This window comes from Mugil cephalus, chromosome 5 (genome assembly GCF_022458985.1).
Source record: "Mugil cephalus isolate CIBA_MC_2020 chromosome 5, CIBA_Mcephalus_1.1, whole genome shotgun sequence".
Lineage (NCBI taxonomy): Eukaryota > Metazoa > Chordata > Actinopteri > Mugiliformes > Mugilidae > Mugil > Mugil cephalus.
In genome coordinates this window covers 27,915,025-27,938,138 of record NC_061774.1, presented here as the reverse complement: position 1 = coordinate 27,938,138, position 23,114 = coordinate 27,915,025, and positions in this window count along the sequence as shown.

The following is a 23,114-nucleotide window of genomic DNA, read 5'->3' as shown; positions in this document are numbered from 1 at the left end:
TAATTTTCCATTCGGCATCAACGTGCCGGGTTTCCCATGTGATGGTGGAGCAGAAGCCCAGAGCAGAGTGAGCACAAACGTTACTTTTAAGGGTAAAAGTGAAGGCAGCATCGTTCACGCTGGAAGACAAAGTGGAGCTAATGAAAGCCAACAGCAGCGTAATGCCGTGTGACTGATACTGGGCTCGCTGTCAGTCCGATTCTACTGGGAGAAGTGGGATGATGACAGATGAATTAACGCGCTGACAGTCGGCGTGGAGGGACGGGTAATTGTTACCGAGAGACGGCGAGTGTTTTCTGTCTCGCGCCGCGTTAGGCGAGGCCGATCAATCAGAGCTTTTTTATCTGAACGCGCCGACACAAACCGACTCACAGGGGTCACGCCTGTTTCTGTTATTTTACGTTGTCACGGGTGATGCTGAGGTGGGGGCATCAGTTGTCTCTCTCCGCGGATCAGAGTGAAGCAAACTCCGCCATCCTCATCAGACGCTGTTGGAGAATAATTCTCAAGATGTGATCTGAATGGAGGTTCAACTGGAAAAGGCCGCCCAGCATCCCCGAGTAGCATCATCGATCTTTAACCCGCAGATGTTCTTTCATTGTGTGGATCAACAAATGTCTACTTCATTCTCTTTGTAGTTTATCTTCTGAATCTGTGCCGCGATGTTCTCTTCTGTGAATACATAGGTAGTCTAGTCTTTTCAAGGTTTGTGTTCCAGGTCTCACCTGTCCTTCGCCGCAAAGGAAGCTGCCCTTATAAATGTGATTCTCATTCTTCACTCAGATATGACTAACCCTTCACCGACTATTTACCGACTGTTTATTTCACAAGTGGCACGTCAACTCGTCATTAGTTCTTCTGAAAAGGCGCTCCACATCTCTGACACGGAATGCTCTTCTGTCGCCTCTTTAGACCAGTTTATTCAAGCTTCTATCTGCAGCAGAAATGTGAATCTAGGTTATAAAGTTGGATGAGACATTACAATGAAATAAAAAAGGAAGCATACACAAGAAGGATCTATGGACAGTTTAAATCCATCATCCACTCTACTGTTCACTGTTTAACCTCATTTCACCTCTATCATTCCCCTAACCCTAACCCTAACCCTTTTTTTTTGTAAAAAAAACACCTATTTAGGGAAAATCCAAAGTAAACTGAATGCTGTTCAGTGTTAGCATCTTTTATTTAGCTACATTTTTAATAACTGAAATGACATAAACTGAGGTCAATCCACTTCCAAATCCACACTAGTTCATGTGGATCATTGTCGAGTCCAATTGTCCTTAATTTCATGTGATACTCAACATCCACAGTGTCTTTGAACGTCACTGAAAAAATGGACGCCAGTGGATATTTTCATCATTGTATTCATTAACTCTGGACTATACTCACATCCTGAATATATTTTAAACGCCATGATAAAAGAATGAAGTGAATCCCTCTAAAATGTTTTAAAAAAACTGTGTTCACAAACAAAGCAGCAGTCTGAGTCGGGCCGTATCCCGCCTCCTCTCGAGGGAACCCAGCGAGCATCTCTGATCCGCAGCCTGATTCTGGTTCCTCCATCTCCATCCGTCGGACACGTCTCAGCCCTCGGTTCACTGTAATCTCTCTGTGGCTCCCATTATGCTTATTCCTCATTAAAATTTTATCAGGCATGGCAAATTGCAGAGATTAGAGAGGGAGGGAGGGAGCTTTCGGGCTCTCCGGCCTGTTCACAGATTTATTTATTGTTGCGGATCATCCGGGCTTATCTGCTCCCCAAAGCAAAGACAAGCTCCCGTCGGATGGCAAAGGTCATGAAATCTGATCTCCCAGCATGCATAATGGCGAGGAAGAGGAGGGAGGTGGAGCATTTAGTTTGTCTAAAGTGTTCTCGCCCACACGTTAATATTGTAATACATTAATATCATAGTTAGTATCAAGTTTTGTTCTGGCCTATTGATTCTCTCAGAGATGCATATGAATATTTATGGTGTTGAGTGCAGCCTGTAAACTTTGAGTCAGTGATGCTTTGGCTAATTATAGGCTGAAGGCAGCGCGGCGACTGCAGCTAATGAATCACATTCCTCCACCTGCCTCTCGAGTTCACTGACGATGAGCGAGAAGCAGAGGAAGAAGACGATATGTGTTTTTTCTTTAAATGACGGACGACAAATTAGCGGGCGCGGAGGTCAACGGGCGGACGTCAACAAACTGTAATGAAAGCGAGCGAAACTAAGCGAGTCAGCCGTCAGAGAGAAAGAGCAGAGGTGTTGTTTCTGTGGTTGAGATGTAAAGGAAAACTCTGGGCAGCTTGAACATTTCAGCAGTTTTTATTTTTCAAAACGTAACCAAATGTACAGATATACAGTCATTTTAAAGCAGCATCAAAGGCCTTAAACAATGAGGGAGAAAGTAAAAACGTTTCTTTGAGGTTTAGGCCATAACATTTGGGTTGAAACCAGTTGTTAATTATGTTTATTGAGTTATCATTCCATTCTGTGCATTAATGTAGTTCTCAAGTGCAAGTCACATCATAGCCCTGCGATGGGCTGGCGACGTGTCCAGGGTTGACTCCGCCTCTAGCCTGATGCCAGCTGGGATCGACTCCAGCAGCCCCCGCGACCCTACTGCAGGATTAAGCGGTACGGAAGATGAGATGAGATGAAGTCACATTATATTATATCATTTATATATTATTTTGTCTAATATTTGGTTTCTTAAGAGCAGTTCTCCTACTAGAGTGATGATATTCAACCTCTACCACTTCTACACTTTAAGTTGGTTGTATTTTTTTGTCAAACTGTAATTAATTACTTAACCTTGGTGCAGCGACTGGAAATACTTATGTACATTTGATATATTTATTTTTAAATTTTTTAAATTCTGGTGTGTTTCAAGGTTCTGGTGAGAATTCAAAAGCACAGTTAAGGTTCAGAAACATGGAGCATGTGGTGAGGTGAGGTAGGGAGGAGAAGTGGAGGGAGTTTGGGAGGAGTCACGACATTGAAGGGACGAGGTGGGGGAAAAATTGGTGTGTAATTATTCCGTTACTCTGTTAAACCTCTGGGTTTACTTCCTTACTTCCTCATTTACTTCCAGGTTTACTTATATTTTCACTTCTGGGTTTACTTCCATTTTTACTTCCAGGTTCACTTCCTTACTTTCTTGTTTACTTCCTGCTTTACTACCTTAATTCCTCCGTTACTTCCTTGTTTATGTCCTCCTTTACTTCCTTGTTTAATTCTGTTTACTTCCTCACTTGCTTGTTTACTTCCCGGATTTACTTCCTTGCTTACTTCCTCCTTTATAAAATACCTTGTTTACTCTACTTCCAGATCTACTTCCACAGTCACCTCCGGGTTTGCTTACTTCTGGGTGAATTCCTTAATTCCAGGTCTACTTCCATACTTCCTACTTTACTTCAGTCTTTACTTCCTTACTTCTGTTTTTTCCCCCGTTACTTCCTCATTGACTTCGGAGTTTACTTCCGGGTCTACTTCCGGGTTTACTTCCATACTTGTGTTCTGTTTCAGATCCAAACAAATGGTGCATTATATATAAATATATCTTGTTATATATTTAAAACTAAATATGAAAATATTTTCAATGGTTGCGAACTTAAATATTTCAGAGTTTCATCTCCAATGACTGCAAAGTTAAATTTATTAATCTCCATCACTTACCCTTAACTAGTTAGTATCCTCATCCCACCCCTAGCCCAGACACCTGACCGACACAATTGTGTATTTTGTTGAAGAGCAGTACAAAGGGCTAAGCTAATCTCTCCGTGGTTGAAAGTCACACGGTTGTGTGGTGGCTGCATTAAGGAGGGTGACTCAAGGACCCTGGAACTCACTGTAAAACCTTCTTGAGGTGTTGTGGACCTAACTTAACGAGACATCGAAGTGCCGCATACTGCTTACTGCTGTTGGTTAGGTTTCAGTTGGACTGTGCTACTAAATTAGTTTTGCCTGGGATCTTATTCTGAGTAAAAAAGAACTGCACATCACTTTTACACCGTAGACATAATGTAGCTATACTATTACTCTTTAAGTAAATCATACTTAGTTTCACAGAGCATATTCACAGAGTACAGAGCTGTTTGTAAAGATGGATAAGGAGGGTTTAACATGGAGGCCTATGGAACCAGCCTCTCATGAATATTGAAGAACTGAAACTGGGGTCAGCTCAGTTTATATGAGTTTTCATGCAAACATGCAATAAAAAGTTGTTGAACACTTGTTGAATTAGTAAAATGTCAAAAGAACAACTGATTTATTTAAATTCTACACTTAAAGCTACTTTATGTGTGATCCATGAACTGATTTATAAGCATAGCATCGCCTCATAAACAGCTCACTGATGGCATCACTCTCCTGCACTGAAGTCTGCTTCACTGTTTATCGGATGTGATGTAGATATTTGCCAAGAGGAGCATTATATCTGCCAACATTATATAATCTGAGAGCTGCTGAGGGGAGCGGGGTCTTTACAGATGCAGGATTCATCGGCAGGTGAATCTCCTGCTGTTTGCTGAGCCGCCACAGAGCTGCTGATGTAAACACCATCCGCTGACCCGAGCTGACGCCACTCACCCGCTAAAATATCGCCTTATTATCTCAGACAGGCTGGGTGTGTGTCTCTGTGTGTGTCTCTGTGTGTGTGTGTGTCTGTGGACCTTCCTGGCCTGCCTGCTAAATGGCTGCTTGGGTCAGGGTGGACGCTCCGGTAATGAAGCATTATGGGATGAGATCAGCGGCGGCTGGAGGAGAAGCCTCGGCGTTGGTGAGGAGGCCGACATGGAGACGCAGCTGTTTACAGCCGGTAACGCTCGACCTCCGCCACCCCGTCAGGAAGAAGGAAATCTGTGAACGCTGACTGGGTGGATGCTGCTGCCAGATGCTCTGAACGCGAAAAAAAAAAAAAAAATGAAGGCAGCACTCAGAAAATAATCTAAAGGAGGGAAATGCATTCTCAAGTTACTCTCTCCTAAACTTTTTAAATGAATATTTAAGAACTTTGCTGCATCGTGAAGTCAAATGATTTCTTGACTCCAGAGAATTGGAGTCCCGTTCACTCTTGGTCAGGATCTCATTAACCCTTTGGTCCACTGAGGATAAAATACCGCAATAACAAATAACAAATTTCATCAACTTTACTGTTATTACCAATGGAGAGGAGGAATAATACATTTATGGCCGACTGATCCTTTCCTACTGCAGCTCCATCAGGCAGTATCCATGAAATAATCCAGCATTTAGTTCATGCTTCCCAGAGGATAAACTCCATCAGAGCAAAGCGATGTCATTATTAGACAGGTTAACTTTAAGGCTTCTGATCCAATCAGAGAGTTGTTCAGCTCAGCTGGATCAGTCATGTTGTAATTTAAAACCCTCTGGGATCTCTGCAGACGTGAGTGACTGGGAAAAGAGCACTTTTGATGTTTTATTAATTTTTCTGTAATGGATTTATGTCAGGACTTTTAAAGACTTGTCCTGTGGTACATAATCACATTACAAAAATAAAAAAAAAACAACTGGATGTAAGTAAGACAGAGCGAGAGGCACCACTCAAGAGTTAAAGATCACATATTTAAACATATTTATGACAATCGCTTCAGCAGACATCGTTTTCTGAAATTAAAAACACACTCTGACAGATACTAGGAGTGGCTCTTTTGCTAAATGCATTATGAGTCTCTATCAGCGTTCTCGCTGTCTGAACTAATCAGCTCCACCGTCATTCACAAATGTTTTTTTTTTTTTTTGGTTTATTTTCACGCATGAGGTCGACTTTCTGGAAACTCAGCCACTAAACATAATACCAGGTTCCCCCGAGGACCTTTGTTAGACAACCGCAAGTCATTTCACTCTGATGGTCGTCAGCATTTGTTGGAGTTCACAGACGAGAAGATAAATCGGATGGATGGAGGCAGAACGACCACAGAAAGACCATGGTCTCTCAGAACTGAAGAAGCTACTCAGATGAGTGGTGAAACATCTTCAAGAAAATTCTACAAGTCCATTTGCCCTTATTCAATGCCATTTGGATAATGAATCTGAAGTTGGGAAAAACACCATCAGCCTGGAGATGCAGTTTTAATGTCCTAAAACGAACGGAAAGGAAAGACCTCCAGCAGACCAGGGTTCAGTTGTGTGAAACTGACATTTTGACATCTTGTTTGCTAAGACTCCTGCAGCACTGACACATGCTAACAGAAAGCTACCCTCAGTAGCGTGTAAACACCAATGTGATGTTCACATGAATACTGTGCATACAGTGATTAGGCGAGCTGGACGTTTTCCCAGTTAGACATCCCTGTCAATTAACGTCGTATTAATGTTGTTCTGGTAGGAGTGTGTGCTCCCTGTTTTCCTATCTGTGTATGCAAATAGGTGTATGCTGAACCTGATGTAGGACTGGCTGATATTTCCCTAATTTCCTGCCCATTGGATAATCATCCAGAGGGATTTATTTAAACCTCCAAGATGGCGGCAGTCAGTGAGCTCCTCATCCTCCTCACCCCCTCACTGGCCACCACACTGGTTAATTGTTTGATAAATTGGATCTATGTTTTAAGAGCAGTAGGAGTGAACTGCCATGTTTGTTGACTCCCTTTTCTCCTGTTTTTTTGATATGTCGAGGAAGATAAACGTTTGTCTTTTATTTCTTCCTGTTGGGTTAGACGTTGGCTGCTTTTCAGTTAGAATTACGCTGTTTGTTATTTTGGCTTCTACCAGTTCATTCTTACGTTGAATTGTGATTTATGTATTTCTTTACCTTGTCAATAAACACTCTTTGTTCACCTTTGACACATCTTGTCCTTGTGGCTACTTGAGACTTGGGGGAGATAGGCCCTTTTTTATGTTGTCCCAAACCATCTAGACTGGACATAACAGTCCCACATGTGTTGCACTTACCATAATGTCTGTTATGTCTAGATGTTTTTACCTTTAATCAGGCTCAAAACAAACTAAAATAAAAAAGATAGATTTCAGAAGTGAATCTGCAGAGGGATTACCATGATACCAGGGTACGTTATTACAACAGTAATTTTATGTGAACACTGAACACTTACTAAGCTTTTCCACAATATGTACTTTTAATATTTGATCTATTCTTCCTATTTTATAAATCTCTCGTGTATCATGCATCACCTAGTATCGTGCACTTTGAGTTATGAGTTACCCTCATTATCATCCGCTTGTCTGAGGTCAGGTCATGGTGGCAAAAAGGGTAAACAGATAAGTCCAGAGGGACGTCTTCACACACATTCCAGTTCTTCCTGGAGGATCTGAGGGTGTTTCCAGGTCCACCCTGGGGTCTCCTCCTAGCAGGCGTCCATGAAGCATCCTCACCAGATTCCCAAACCACCTCAGCTGTCCTATTTTAACATGAAGCGCCAGTGGTCAGATAGATGCACAGATAGATAGAGTTGCCCAAGGCTTCCTGTTTAAAGGCAGTGTTTTCTTGCCACCTCAGTGTTTGCTCTGGGGGTTTCAGGCTCCGGGTTCTGAAAAGTATCTTAAGCCTTGTTATTGACACTTTAAAAACTAAAGCTGAACTGCACACAGACTGTTTTGTGTCACCTCTTGGTTTCCCTGAACAGAGGTGAGACATGCAAATGTAGCATGGTACACTGTAGAGAGACTGAGATACTGATTAACTGATTAATCACAAATACACCAGGTTTAAAAAGAAAGAAAGTAGAACTTAGATGAACTCACGAAGTAGAGCAGACAGCAGTTCTTTGAGGTTCTGAATGACACAGATGTACGCAAACACTGCTGAGACACATCAAGTTTAAGATCAGCTGATCTCAAACCATGAACATGGTGCTGAGGTGGGGGAGTGGCTTATGACCTATACTGCAGCTAGACACTAGGGGGAGCTCCACATGCTTTGGCTTCACTTTAGAGGAGCGGTCACGGTGTCCACTTTTTTTGCAGTTTTTGGCTTGCTGGACAACTGTAGACATGTATACGTAGACATACGTATGTATTGAATGCGGCTGCTCATTGGAGTGATGTATGTACAAGGCGGCCATCTTGGTCTGCATTCTGTTTATAGAGGAACGGATGGTGTTTCATACTGTTTTGGTTTTACCAGGCCATTGTCTTTAGCCACTGTTAGTGCAACATGGGCTTGTAGTTCCCATATAACACATGAACAGATATATTTCACTATAACAGTATTTCAACATATGTCTGTGGAAGAAATCTGTCTGTACGACCGATTTAATGCAACAAAAACTAACAAATAATAATGAATTACAGAAGCTTCTGATTATGGTTTACACATCTTGGTAACTCAGCTCGGGTGCAGTGAGGATTCTATGACTTTCTGAGTTAGAAAATCTGACTTTGGGAACGTTCCAGTTGAAAATTTCTACTTGGAACTTGAAAATTCCGACTTCTGTGTTCAAATGGAACGAACATTAATCCCACATGCTGCATGTGTACGAGCTAGAAAGTAGTCTTCAGTGTTTTTATTCCAGTAGCAGCCATAAATCACTAATGGGTCCATAGTAGTTTGTGTTCTCTTGTAGCGCACACACACACAAACACACACACAAACACATGCGGTCTGGCTGCGATGCGGATGTTCAGGTTTAGGCCTGAGGTGAGGACGGCTCATCTGTGATTCAGAGGTGAAGCTCCTCGCCGCACCGAGACGTTGTTTACAGATGGATATCTCTCTGCAGATCCGTATCGCTGATCAATATTCCCCCTCAAGTCAGTCCGATGTGATCTGAGCGTCCAGGGCCTCCTCCTCCTCCTCCTCCTCCTCCTCTTCCTCCCCGTCCGCTCGTCCAACACGATGCCTCCCCGACTTCAAATCCAATTAAGCACTGAAAACAAAAACAATATTTTCAAGCGGGGGAGCTGCATAATTTATGTTTGTCCTTTTTGTTTTTTTATCTCTTTGAACGAGCAGAATAAAACCAACATCCATTCAATAATGCATGACCTGCGGTTTTGTTAATAGGCTTTGTAGTGGCAGTAATGTACTTTCCTACATGGCTGATGGAGATTATGGTCGGCTCCCTCCGCCTGCCAGCTATCGATCCGCCTTAATGCCCCCGGTGTCCCCTCGGCCCCGAGCCACGACCCTGAAACCACACACACAAACAAGATACAGTGTGTGTGGGGGAGAAGTAAAAAAAAAAACAAAAAAAACAAAACAACTATTGTACTGACAAAATAATTCAGGATTCTGTGTGAATTGACCCGATATCAACAGTCAGTTTTTTATACTTGACTCACTGACTCATCCAGTACAAGTCAATATTGTCGTGCTGTGTTGTTCAAACATATTGTGTGTGTTACTGTACTGACACGTCCACCATCGACAATGTTGAATTACTCATTACTAAAATCTTTTTACCTCTTCCCACTGTGCAGGAAGAAACTGTTATTATTTTAAATCATAATTTGGACAGTTTATTTGATAACCAGCAGGTAGTTTTCTAAGCAAATCATAAATCTGCTTTGTTTCATAAGAATATTAATATCAAGCTAATGCTACGAGGTTATTGGCCTGTCTTAGCATAATTACATTGAAACAGTCTGATTCTTTAGTCAGACTGACTGAACAGTTTAAATTATATTATATAGCATGAAAGTTATGCATCATTTAGGGACCTGGCTGCTGATTGACAGGTTTGTGTCCAGATGGGTGGAGTCAGACACTAACAAGATGGAGAGCACCTGAGATTCATCCATCTTTATAAACAGTCATTTTAATCACACTGAAAAAAGACAATTGTTGGACCAACTTAAAAAAAGTACTTCAGTTGTTAATATGCAATTTAATTAAGTTCTTTCAACTTCAAGTCAAAAGAAAAAGAGAAATCAAAAGCTGACATTAATACACCTTAAATTTATTGTGACATCCACTTAGAAGTTTTTAATTTTTCAACTCAATTATTTGTAAAATATTGTTGCTTCACAATTTAATAGTGTGGTTCCAGGAAAGGTAGCTTTTACAGTCATCAGGTAAGAGGCGGGGTTCATCCTGAACAGGTTACGAGTCCTTTGCAGAGCAAACACAGAGACAAACAACCATTTACACTCACTTTAGAATCACTAGTCAACCTAACAAACGTGTCCTTGGAGGTGGGAGGAAACCAGAGCATCCGGTACTGAGATGCAGGGACCTGAAACAAAGGACCAGTGTCCAAACGGAGTTCAACTTACATGCTACATGTGCTTCCATATCATGGCACTCTGCAATTTCTTCGTAGTGTGAGTGAAGTGTGTTTGAAGATAATCTTCAGTATATTAATATAATGAGGGAGAAATTCCTTTAAACCAAATAAACTGATTCATTTACAAGTTTCAGGACAATGAAGACAACTAGAAATAAGACAAATGGGGCTTGAAATCTCAGGTCAGATGCTAAAAAAAAAGGAAACCTAAAGAAACTTAACTCACACTTTGACTTAAATAAGAATAGTGGGTTACACTGCCATGACTAAAGCAGAAAACTGAGTGAGACTCATGCACAGCATTACATTACTTCTACTACTACACAAATACAGCTTTTAGAGTGTGTCCCTTCAGTTTGTTCTTTATTTTACTTGAGTATTTCCATTTCAAGAGACTATATACCGTATATATAAAGACATTAATATCTTCCTGCTTGCATTTAAAGGTGGAGATGTCACAGACAAAGCTAATATCAAACATATATTTAATATTGAATAAAGCACCAGTTTGACTTAGTCACTCACTGTCCAGACGGAGACGGACAGAGATCCCAGATTCCTTGAACGTTACTTCCATGTGTCTTCATGTTTTATTCAGTATTCCATGTCTTTAATTCTTTTAACATTTAACAATAACTAGTATGTATCAGAATATAAAGTAGATTAGGTGGTGTTTTTTTAAATATTGGTGTTTGTTAATATAACCATCATGTCTGTTAATGCTGATATTTAGATTGCTGGTAATTATCTGTATTGTGCTTCATCGATATCGTCTGAAAACCTTTTAAACCAACGGAGCTGACTGAAGGAAAGTGAATTGAACAGGGCAGATAGAAAAGAGGAGACGGTTTGTGTTAGAGGATCGTCTCAGCTAATCCAATAAGAGGAGCCTCTCCTTTCCTTTCAATCTGATTATTCCAATAATTAAGAGAAATTGCTGGAGCGTAGCTTCTATAAGGCTTTACATATTCAGCAGCCGGAGACCAGCGCCGATACGTTCTGCTCCTGGACTCTGATTACAATCCAGCCTGGAGAAGAGAGCTGACTCCAGATCAGGCTCGGGGAGAGACGACGGAGCGGCGTGGACCAGGAGCAGCATCTTAATAAAGGCTACGGAGGCAGTAGAGACATCTGTTCTCTGACACCGTCAACGGGAATTATTGGGACCATATTTACAAGAGTAATTATGATTGATGTGTTTCATTGTCCTGGGTGGTGGTAGAAGTAAATTCAGCTTTAGTGAACTTGGACAGATTAATTCATGCAACTGCCCAGCTGCAAAACAAAGTGCTGACCTGAGTGAAAGAGAAATTAGCTGCTTCACACCATCTAGCATCTCTGTTGGAGTATAAAATGCTCCACTACAGAGCCGGAGTTTGATATGTGGCCAGTTATTAAACTCAAGTCATCTCTACAAATGAGTCTCTTGAATAAACTGTTTAATTACGATAGCTGGCAAACCACGGCTCGGCCACAGCTGCTGCAGCTGAGAGTTCATCTAATTCTTTCTTTCACATTTATGGACGTGTTAATCAAACGACATACTGTTCTGAAGTTCTGGAGACAAACAGCTTGCAGGTAATGTATGCTAAGCTAGGCTAACCATGTCTACATCAAAAAATGTGTGTTTACAGACTCGCCAAATTAAACCTAGTTAATGTTCTAGTTAATGTTCTAATTAACCACTAGTAGCTTTCCACATTTCCATAGAAAGTGTCCCAGTATATCAAATAAACTAATTTCTGCATTATTACCAACAGAAAAATTATTATTAAGGACACAAATCTGATTTCGCTCCCCTCTCAGCCAAGCTAGGCTAATATCATCACATTAACTCGGTATTAAAATCGTTTAATCGTTTTAGTTCACTTGTTAACTGTTTTTTAAAAAGAAATTAAACCAAAAATTGATCCAAGTTTGAGTCAGATTATTCTGACTGTGTCTGATGTGTAAATTCTATACTGTCTGTATCTATGGAATTACCTGATATTGATTTAGGGTTAGGTTAGAATTTAGGTATAAATAGGTATTGTTTTTCATAATTAAGTGTATTATTGTCCTTGTGTTTCTGGATCCTCGTTATTGTTATTGTATTTGAAATTATTTGTTACATAAAAATAAATGTAAATGTAAAAAATGAATAAATTCTAGTCAGCTTGCTTTCAAGGCGTTTCTTAGCTTTCTGTCCCAATAGACCGACAACAACATACGTACAAACAACAATATTCCCCCTCATCGCTACTGCACTGTTCTGTATGTAACACATGTATCGGTACATCAATAATAAATAAATAAAAACCTTATACTGCTACAACTAAAAATCATAAATAATAATATGAAATCCATTCTGCAGAATCTGTTTTCTTCTCTGATGCACAGTTCAGTTTCACTAACGTAGACTAACAGTGTCATCGCTTCCCTTTGATATGCATCACCTGGGTGTCTTCACTAAAACTTGTCCTTTAACTTCTAGTCAGTAACTGCTTGTTAGTTAGAAGTAGTAAAAACTATACTTTCTACATAATACATTAAAAAAGTGTTTTGCAAGTAAATAAAAGTGTGTTCATTCAATAATAAATGAACTTTACTTGTTTTGGGACCTCCGGCAAAAGTCCATTCAGGTTTATTTTACTCTAAATCAAAGCAACCGGGAAGTCAAGCGTCTCTGATTGTGCTCCAGATACAGAGGTAATTATTTATAACGCTGACATGAATATTCAGTGTTTGTCAGACAGCTGATCAGGAGTGTAAGGTCAGCGAAAGCTCCGCCGGGGTCAGCTGGAACAGCTCGAGCTGAGGGGAAATGAATCACTCCACAGGTTAATCAAACAAAGAAGCCGAGAGATAATTAGCTCCTCGTACAATCAGCATGAGAGAAACGAATTAAACGGCACCGTCTCCTCCAAACAGGTACAACAACCACTGGCAGGATTCACGCGGGCGACTTGGACTGGATTACTGGAAGAGACAAACAAACCAAACGATGAAATAAAAATGAATACAATGAATTTCTAATCTTACTCTTCAACTAATAAACTTTTTGGAGGTCAGTCAAGGGTCCACAATTTCAGAATATTACATGATTCCACACCCTGAAGAAGGATGTTTGCCTCTACGCGTGGGTTGTATCGCAGTGTTAAACCGTTTCATTATGAAATAGCCATCTGAATAAAGGCTTTTATATTTTTCTTAAAGCTAGAGGACTTTTCTTTTGAGATTTGCTATTTATGTCCCTTCCCAACGAGCACCCTCATTATATACATAAAAACACTTCTTAAGCACCCTGGTTGTTTTTTTGTCTATTACACAATTCTTTCCCTAAAATCAAACTTTGCTTTTAAAAGTTAAATTTGTAAGAGTGCAACTTTTATTTTTGTGGCTGTAGTTTTGTCTCCTCGTAATAACCGCTGACGACCGCTCAAGTTAAAGTCCAGAACATCAGTTTTTGAAGGAGTAACTTCTTCGCGCAGGTGTTAACAGAAGTTTCACCAAAGCTGGAGACACAATGTTTCCACCTAAGTGCAAAACTTATCCGCACACAGGCTTCCTCACAATGAGCGCTGTTAGCTCCGATACTTTACAAGTGAAAGTGCTGAATGCAGGAGTCTTTTCATTACAACTTTAAGACGACCGTTTAAAGTTGTGGCCTGACGGAAGAAGAGGAGGACACAAGAAGAAGAAGAAGAAGAGGGGGATGTCAGTGATGCAGGTAAGGAAGCGAGGCCAGATGGCAGCAGCAGCAGCAGCGGTGGTGGTGATGGTGGTGGCGGCGTCGCTCTGCATCGCTGATTAGCGGCGAGCAGACAAAGAGCGGCCATGTTTCACTTGTTCATCACTTAAGAGCAGAGCCCAAGGTGGAGGCTGGGAGATTTCCCTCGGGGAAATGTGCCTCCCAAAGATAAGGCCGAAGGGCCCGGATTGCTCTCCGGGGGTGGCGAGGTACGACGAGGCAGCCGCGTGGTGGTGGTGGTGGTGGGGGGGGGGGGGGGGGGCGCCAAACCTCTGAAGAAAACAAAATGAAAGAGGAAAGAAAGGGCTCTGTGGTGTGGAACGCAGACAGCGATGAGCAGCAGCTCCAAGTTAAACAGTTAAACTTCAGAGAAAAGTTCAGGTTCTTTTTCCCATTAACTCCAACTCTAGGGAGACAAAAGTCCACCCGCAAGTTTCTGACTGGAAGTTGTTTTTGGAGTTCGTCAGGAGGCCGGGAGGATCACTGGGAGAACAATGACTGTAATATGCAGCGCTCGGCCTCTGACCTCGGCTGCAGCCAGACGCTCTCTGCTCTGTAATTAGGATCGTCTACAGTTAAAGATTATTATTACCGCTCAGCTGAATTCAGAGACGGGAGTGGGGGGGTTTCAGCCAAACTCAGGACGAAGCGGCGGTGTTTACCTCGTCCGTCAAATGAGGGTAAAATAAAAGTGAGTGATTGTGGAGAAGCGAGCATCCAAAGCTTTTGATTGCTGGGTAACATATTTCCCTCGCTGATGATTGTCCCATTGTCAGGGCTCTGATTTACCTCACAGACATGGAGGAAAATGAGTCAGATTCCAGCGTCTGGTTGTGGCCAGAGATGAAGGCGGGTGATTGTAGCAACAAAACATGAAAAACACATCGTCTTCTCGCTGCGTTTCGACTTCAAACCGGACGAAACTTTCATCCGCTCCTGGTTTCGTTGCAGGGAGAAAAAATATTAAACTGATGAAATGTGTTGTCACCGTCAGACACGTTCATTAACATTTCCTCATTACGGTGAAAGAAACATAATTGAAGCCGCTTTCCACTTGCGATATATGTGGTGTATAAATGTAATTTCTCGGGTTGAGGAACGGAACATCGATCTTGTGTTAACAGGAGGGAGGGAAAAACATTTAGGATTAAAATGATTAATACAATTTGTTAACATTAAAGTTATCTCCCATCGCTCTCACTAATTCCCTCTTAACTTTGTGCCATTTATGTTCTAGTAAAAGTTAAAAACTCCCCAAAAGAACCTGTCATTGTCACTTTTTTATTTTTTATATTTTTTTTAACTAACAGCAGTAATGGCTGAGCCTATTAAAAGAAAGAAATTGTAATAAATCAAAAATGATGACAGATTTAAGCTTTAGTCCTGGAGGCCTGCTTTGGAAAATCACAACGCACTAATTTTAATTTTATCCATATTGTGGGGTAATTATTCAAAACATTATCATTCTGGGGTTATTATTCAGAATCTCAGTGATGTTAAACAGTGTTCAGCAGCTGTTAAAAGCTGCTAATGGTCGTCCGAAGCAAAGGTTGAATCTAAAAGGACGAACATTAAAGTTATTAAGGCAGAACGAGCGGGAGGCTCCGAGCAGCTCGAGGTTCAGCTCCTGCTTCTGTATCCTCCGACTCTGCTGACACACTCCTCTGCTGGAGGCTCAGCAGCTCCTGAATAGCTTCAGCTATTTTAGCACATTTTTTTTTAAAAAAAAGAGAGAGAGAGAGGGAGAAAATCCTTGCAGAATGCATGCAAGACCTCTATTACTCAAACTTGGCCAACCACAAAATGAACCGAGTCAGCCGTTGTGCTGCAGCAGCAGGCGGAGACGTGAGGCGAGATCGTAGCTGAAATTGAAATTAATGGCTTTTCTAATTGGAGCACATGTTTGTCAAAGTGACTGAGCGCCGACGACATGAACTACATCCGATCACCCGCCCCAGCGCCCCCCCTCTGCTTCCTGTGATTGGCCCGTGGCCACGACCGTGATGGATGATAGCGCGATGCATGACTACAGGAGGCGGGATCAAGTGTTGTGTTAGTCCTCTGGTTTCATGCTGCTGTTGACCTGATGTGTTCCTGCGGCCAGGAACTGCTCCGATATCCTAATTTAGCTTTTTGACTTTTGCTCTGCGGCTTGAAATCAACATCCACCTGCTTTTTTTTTAAAAAAAAACATAAAATAAAAATAATAGAGCAAGCAGGAAATGAGACTTTCTTCTAATTGGTCTCATTTGATTTTCCTGCAAAGATTCAGCGTGTGTTGTATTTGTGTTCTCAATGTGCGTCTACAACAAGAAGAGGTCAGAGCAGAGTCTGTAAAAGACTCTTACTGTAAATTAGGACATAATTTCATCCAGTCTGCATCAGAAGCCCCTTTTGATTCATATTAATTTACACACTGTGCAATTTAACTTTATGATAATACTGAAAATACCAGTTCACTGTGTTCAGCTTGATGAAATTCACCCCTCCTTTGCATGAAGTGGTCTTTATGTGATCTATCCTTAACACATTTGTTAATTACAAGTTTACTTGCAGCTTTGAAGTGAAGAAAATTGTATGAATAATAAAAAAATTAGAAGGTGTCCAAAACACTGCTTATGTATTTTATTAAATGTTAAGCATTTCTCTTGGTAACATCTCTATAAATATTGTGCATCATTATCAGGTCAAAACTCTTTGGTTCATGAAGGAAATTCCATTCACACTTTATATTTAGTGCTAATTAACCCTTAACTTAACCTATACCGTTATTGTAGGAAGAATTATTATTATTTTTTTAATTTTCATGTAGTAAATCCAGATGAATGAATGTCTCATATCTGGTTCTGGTCTCATGTCTGGTTCCTGGTCTCATATCTGGTTCCTGGTCCTTAAACTAATGTAAAGATGTATTTGTCACATTAGAACATCAGAGCTGATTCAGACACTTGTCAACATCATCACATCATCACATTAGGACACTTGTTCTTCTTCATGGTTCCTAATAAACCAGTTCAGAGGGGGACCTTGTAGACCACATTAGACCCTGATTAGACCTGACAATGTTTCCTTGATCTTCTCTGATTGGCTCAATGAAAACCACATGACATTAAACCTCACTGAGAGGAACAATGACGCAATTTAAAAACGTGAATAGAAGTTACCAGATATGGTTCTTTGGCCCATGAAAGGCTAACACACGTTAGCATTCCAAACACTGGCATGTTAGCATTAGTTGTACTGCCCTATAGGGTAAACACAAGCAAACACAATCTGGCTCAAACAATCCTAGTTCCTCAGACTCAAACTCAAAAAGAGATAACATTCATTTGACAGCTCATTTTCACACGTGATTTCGTTGTGTTGCTGCTGTCTGAGTTGCTTCGGTCCCTACAGACACATGTTATGGTGATTTTCACCCAACTTGAAAGTGTTTGTGTATTAAATCAGACGATCGTAATAATTTGCAGCCAGATTTTTATGGCCCCGCACCGTGCACAGCTATCATCCTGTCACAGGCTTGGATAATTTGCCATGCTAATAAATAAATAGAACATAACTAAAGGTAGTTTTCCTTTAGCGATCACTAGCTACGCATATTTATTCTTTGATAGCGGAGCTAGCTGAGTGGTCCTGGAATTTGCATGTAATTCTCATTTAGTGTAACGCTTATGAATAAATATCATTAAGTGGTAATTTCCAAGGGAATTCATTTGGACAAAAACATTTTTATAGTCAGCTCGTCCTTTTTACCCACTGAAAAGTGCCATTATTTGTCTCTGTGAAACTTGTCAGTGATGCAGGAAGACTGTGTCTCACATGTCCCAGGAACAGATGGACCAAAGTTCAAGTTCCCAGCTCCGCGTGTGTTGGAGCTATTTATTTAGCATATTTACGATTCCCTAATTGTTCACAGCCTTTTTTATATTGGACCCCCTGGTTTTATGAGACAGTTGAAAATAAAAGACTTCAATTCACCATATTGTTGTACTTCAGTTTGTTTTTGATGAGAAGTGTTTTTTGTCGGGACGAATCTACCTTAGTGATTAGTGATGGTGTTACTACTTCTAACCCTGGTGTTCAAGGTGTCTGTGAAGGTTCTCACAGTTCCTGGTGTTCAAGGGTTAATAAGATGTTGTTGCTGTGCATCACGATGATTCTCTGTCACGTTTATGAAGCGGTGTGAAAACATCCTAAAATCATCAGCTCTGAGTTAAAGTGTTAAATGCAGAGTGTTTAAAAGGTGAGTTCAACGCTGGCCACTTAAATCTCATTTAATCCTGTATAAACCTCACGGTGGCAAACCTCAGAAGATTCAGTTTCTTCTAAATTTCATTATTAAGCCATTAAATAAATATCATTGTACTGTATGTTGGCCGTGCGGCAGCAAGATTCAGACTCTCCATCCACTCAGCTCGCGTCTCCACTTTATCCGATTACAAGCAGGAAGTGGTGCGGCTGAGTGCTCACTGCAGGGCTGCATGAAGGCGGCATCAGTCACCGGCCACCATTAGCCACAGACCGGCCTGTCACATTTCCTCCTTTAGTGCAATTAGACACACTTTGGGGTCCGTGTCCATGCAGCTCTGATGTGCAGTTACAGAGGTCAGAATGTTGCCTCCGGGCGCTTCTGGTTTCCTGCCAAGCGAAGGGGCGAGGGACAGTATTTGAGGTCTCACAGGAGGATCGTCTCGTCTGTCCCGACAGAACAGCAGGGACACTGTTAGCGACTTCCCTCCCAACCAGACTCTGCATTCATTATGATTCATCATCTTTACAGTAACTGCACGGCGGCCCCCTGCTGGTCGAGTTATTTTGTATCGAGGTTCGTGCCTCAAAGTTTCCAAAACTACAGAAAAGTCAGGATTCTAGTGATCTGGCGTAAAACTGCTGGAGTCAATGGGTGATTTAGAAGCACTGTTTATCCTCTGGGAAGCAGGAATTTGATCTCTGGTCATTGTATTTTGTGAGGGTTTGAAAAGGAAGAAGTGCCACCAAATCTAGGGATTCTAGGATTTGGTGTTTTTCATGCCAGTTATTTATTATTTGTCAATATCTGAAATAGATCTTTTTTTATGTCCAATGTTGGTCCCCTGTAGATTTCCTTGTCTTCTTCTTGGGTCTTCATAAACTCCTTAACCCTCTCTGGAAGATTAGTCTCCAGGAAACTTTTCTCTTCTTTTAACATCTTGAGACCCTGTGTCCTCATATGACGTTAAGTTTTAGGATTCTGCTTCATTTAAACCCATTGTCGTCATTTAGTCTCATTTCTAGTTATGTGTTAGTTAGTTATATGACTCACAAATTTAACAAATTTTATCAATAGCAACAAGCTACTGTTGCTAATTAGCAAGTACTGGTTTGAGGACGTTGGGACTTCATTGTTCTGTCTGTGCTCAGCCATGTTCAGGTACTAAAATAAACAGTTTTATACTTCGTCACACATTGATGAATTCTTTATTATAATGAAATAATCCCAGTGTCCACACATGAGGACATCGATTTTGTTTCTCAAAAGCTACTACTTCCTGTTCAAAGGTGCTTAGTCTATATACATCTCAGGTCCAACTAACCCCAAATACCTTGTAGAAATTAAAAATGCATGATCCTGTTCTACCCCCTTGTCAAATATTTAGTGTAGAATATTTACAGACTTCAGTCTGACTGATTTCATTTTCCAGAATTAAGTACCTCCATACATTTTACCATGCGATTTTGGTTCCTCTTCTTATTCTTCTTTGATTTTTAGCAGTCTCGATGCTAACCAACCAAAATTAAACCAGAACAGACGCTACAGACCTAAAATAAATATCTGCAGAAGCTCAGGCTTGGCTGGAGCATCATGCTGATATCCGATACTGATCCGTTGTTGTTGTTTTAACTGAAAAAAACTGAGAAATCCAAATAGATTTAGACATAAAAGAGCCTTGAGATGGTTCTCTTCCATTTATTTGACCTAAGTACAAACCAATTAGCTAATGATTAACAAAAATAGTCATTAATGGCTTTGTTAATTTGCTCCAGATTGGTTCCACTGTTGCACTGGCACCAGTGCTGCATTAAATTCTAAATCCCAGCTCTGGTGGTAAAAGCAGTAACAGAGAAAAACAGAGGAAATAAAAAGCTCTCTGTGTGTCCAACTATACACCTCTTCAACCCAGCGCTTCCCTCCCACTCTCCCTGCTTCTCTTGTCCATGTTCACTTAGCCTCCCGTGTAACTGACAGGCTGCAGTCATGGAGGTGAACAGTACGGCAGCCATTTTAATACCATCAACTCCCACGTTCTGCCAATTAGAGCTGCTGGCAGCATCTGATGATGGAGCTATTAAAAGAGACGTTTCGAGGTCTTTCTGACAGATGGATCCGTGCCTCCTCTGTCTCAATAAAACCCGCCCACCGCTCCACCCACAGCTGACACGTCTCACCTCCACATATAGCACCGGCGCCTTCAAAAATGCAGCAGCACTGAGGCAGAGAGGTGGTTCAAATACACCTGAATGCTGTAAATACTGTACCCTCACCTGCTGCATGTACAAATGAGCATCAACCACAGTCACGGCGGAAAAATAATACAGAACTATTTACTGAAAACAAAACTGCGGACAGAATCTATGAGACGGAGAGAGATGAGATGGAGGTTGTGAGGTTGAAACTCGGCTGGTTGGAGGGGGTTCAGGGAGAGCTGGGTGGTTAGAACAGAACGTGATGGGAGGAGACAGAGTGATGGAGATGATGTAAGGCGGAGGAGGTCATGGGAGCATGAGGCGCCGATGAGGGAGGCGGAGGGTGGGATGAGGTCATGGGATGAGATAAGAGCTGAGCTGGTGGGTGATGGATGGATGGATGGATGGCAGGGGAAAGATGGTTTCAGATTTCAAAGATAAAATAAAAAAATAAAAAAAATACTCATATCTTGATACTAGGACTTTCTGTCACTGATGCAACAGCAACCACAGTTCATCAGGAATAAATGAACCGGGCCTAATTAGAGAGGGTGGCCACACACACGGACCAGTACCTTATCATTACAGAACCAGGTACTTTACCTGACGGCTATTTGGAATAAAAACTGTCAGGTGTGGAGTAGCTGGACAGGCTGAGAGTACAGAGAATCCCTGAAAACCATCTTTTCTGGAAACTGTCTCTGATGTGTTGAGATATCTGCATGGGAAACGGATCATTGATTTTCAGGGTCCACACGATACGACCCACATTTACATCAATCTGCATCAAACAGGCTATAAATAATCTGTCTGGGGTTCTACTGAAATAAACTCCATTCTGACTAAAACGTAAAAACGTAAAAAATGTTTTGCTGTCATCCGTGTCTGAGGTCTAAATGATGAGGGTTGGGTCCCGATACTTGGTACCATAATGGCACAGGTGCTGACTCTAACGGGAGTAACCAGACCAAAAAACAATACAGATTTCAGTGCTGCATTTCGGTGCCATTGAATTTTTTATCACAGCCCCTTTTTCCTCCAAGAACTTTATTGAGTGCAAATAACAAAAAACAGTCCCACATGCTGACGCTGCATGTGACATCATGTCAGTTTTTCACCTGCATGGATGAGAGTGAACCATCAAAATGTTTAAGACCAAACATTTATCCAAAGTTTCTCTGGACTTCTTCTCTAAAGATACAGACTGGACTGATCAACCTGCAACAAGGAGGTAACACCTGGAACTAGATTCAACATCTGACCTCACACTGTTTCAAATGTACTAGTTTGGCATCGATATCAGATAAAACCTGAACTGTACTAATCCTTAATTGTGTCTGAAATTCTCCAAAAACTAGAACTTTAGAGATACTTTGCGTCTCGTACAGGCTGCACAACCAAAAACAGTGTCTTCTCATCTTATTTACAGAAATGTTGTTTTCTACACATAGTCTAGCTGCATGACCAAACTGAACATGCTGTTTGTAGACAGAACTTTAGTACATGACCCTCAGAAAAGCAATAAAAGCGAATGGGCGCACTTTCAAAAATGAATGCGATTCATTCTCAAAACTGTTTGTAAGAGGGAAGTGTTGAGAACTTTGTCTTGATTGTCCTGCGAACACAAAACGAACCAAGGTCAGTCGCAATATAGGTGTGAAAGCATCCTAAAGCTTATTTTCTACTCTGTGAAGTGCAAAGTGATGTTTTCTGCTTTTGTGAGTCCACTTCATACATAGACTCCATAGACGGTAGGAAAATACCTGACTCTACTAAACGTCTTGCAAATAATATGTGGGATTATTAACTGGTCCATGTACACAACCAACTTTCTCCTTTGTTATATTGCTGTATTTCTTCTTTCCTTTCTTTTCCAACATGAATAAAGCTCAAATCATTTTAATAAATGGTCAAAATGTGTGAGTGGACCTGAGATGTGAAGGTCTTGTGATTCTATATAACTTTGATATAATTTAAACAGATTAGTTCTACAGTAATTCTTCAGTACGGAACTAGCTCTTCAGACCAAAGAGTTTTTGTGTTTATTTCTGTTTTGAAGTTTAACGTGGAGTTCTCAGGTGATTGACCTGCTTCACATCCCTGGAGGTTGCTTCTCTTCAGGTGGGTTCAGCTGCAGTGAGGCCCAGACAAACAAAAGCTAAATCTGCAGCTTTATGCAAAGTTCAGCAAAGGTGAAAAAAAAAGGCTCCAATGAGAAGCGATGTGAAAATGTCATGGGACCAAATTAAGTGACCAGATATAATCCACATCCCTGTATATCCTGCAGAGGTAAAGTTAGAAAGCGCTGCCACTGTCAGCCGGGACAGCAACATCTGTAGAGAGACGTCCAATCACACTGTGGGTCTCAGCGGGCGCGTGGATGGACAGAAATAACCGGCTATCCGTGAAAACTGTGACAGATTTCAGGTTTAACGTATGTTAAACTGACTGACAGCTCGACGTTCTCCGTCTGAATTCTCCTGCAGTAACCTCCACCCATCTGGGTCTCTGTGCAGCACAAAAACAAACACTTAGAGAGTTCTGCAAATAGCATCTGACCCACCTACACCAGCAGATGTAGTTTGTATATCAGCGCCAGATGGCTGAAGCCGACTATTTTTTGACTCAAACTGCAGCCTATCAGTTACTCACCTCAGACTGCACCTTCTGCTGAGGACGCAAACCAAAATATAATCTTCTTGGATGTGACTCTGTGTTTATATTTACTTGCATACATTCACAGGC